Source organism: Bombus pascuorum, unplaced genomic scaffold (genome assembly GCF_905332965.1).
Source record: "Bombus pascuorum unplaced genomic scaffold, iyBomPasc1.1, whole genome shotgun sequence".
NCBI lineage: Eukaryota > Metazoa > Arthropoda > Insecta > Hymenoptera > Apidae > Bombus > Bombus pascuorum.
In genome coordinates, this window is record NW_026869773.1 from 46,446 (window position 1) to 47,622 (window position 1,177).

A 1,177-nucleotide genomic window follows, 5' to 3' on the forward strand; every position below is an offset into this window, starting at 1 on the left:
GAAAAATTATTGAAGAAGGAAAATTGTATAAATTACGAACGCTGCGATGATGAAGGCACGTCTCAGCAGAGCAATCCCTGGAAAGAGCCTGATTTGTGTCCTGAATTGAGAAGTTTAGACGATTTCATGTCTAAGCTATCAGAAGTAAAAGTACCAGTACGACGCTGAAGTAGTGGGAAAAATGCAAACCTTCAGGTTATGAAGACCGGCCGACGCCCAAGACGCGTTGAGTGCACTCGTTCCCGTCCGATCACGAAAGTTAAGCAACGCCGGGCACGGATAGTACTAAGATCGGTGACCGCTTGGGAACTCCGCGTGGTGTTGGTTTTTTTCAGAAGGAGATCAGCCCAGTATTTGAACTGTCTAAGAAGATGACGCGAGCAGTAACTGCCCGAAGAGGAAGATACAGCGGGGCATGAAAGGAACAACCCTGATGACTGCCGCCTGGTATTACCGGGGTTGTCTGCCCTCAAAGCAGAGGAAGAAGGAGGAGTGGTTTTTTTAGTGGGTATGGCAACAACATCCGCGCGAGTCCCACATAACCCAGTGATTCGGGTCACTGGGCATGCGTAACAGCATTTTCCCCTCCTCATGCAAAAAAAAAAAAGGTTATGAAGACCTGGAAGCTTATGTGACTACTTTTACAAGAGGATAATTTCTCGCAACGTTTTATCCACCAAATGCATAGAGATTTCAACAACAACTATATGCAATCTGGAGCGATTATGGAGCACCGTGTATCACGTCGGTGCTGCAGGAATAGAAATCGCATTACTATTCTGATGTATATAAGGATTTTTTTAATTTACAGCTTCACCGTTTGAGATGACATTTGGACAGACGGAGGGAGGGAGTTGGTGTTGTCAACGATGCTGAAGCGTACTACACGATTGGGGACCCCATGTTCTCTAGTCTCTGCACCTTTCATTGGTTTGGTTTGTAACTGTATCGTGACCGATGCATTCGGGACCTTTACAATTTTTTGTGGTAATACAATTTTGTAGTAATATAATTTTGTAGTAATATAATTTTGTAGTAATATAATTTTGTAGAAGTATAATTTTGTAGTAATATAATTTTGTAGTAATATAATTTTGTAGTAATATAATTTTGTAGTAATATAATTTTGTAGTAATATAATTTTGTAGTAATATAATTTTGTAGTAATATAATTTTG

At 40.5% G+C, this 1,177-nt stretch overlaps 1 pseudogene; it reads left to right on the forward strand.

Annotated features, from left to right (window-relative positions):
* Positions 1 to 208: 208 nt before the first annotated feature.
* Positions 209 to 327, forward strand: LOC132915978 (5S ribosomal RNA; annotated as a pseudogene).
* The last annotated feature ends 850 nt before the right edge of the window (positions 328 to 1,177 follow it).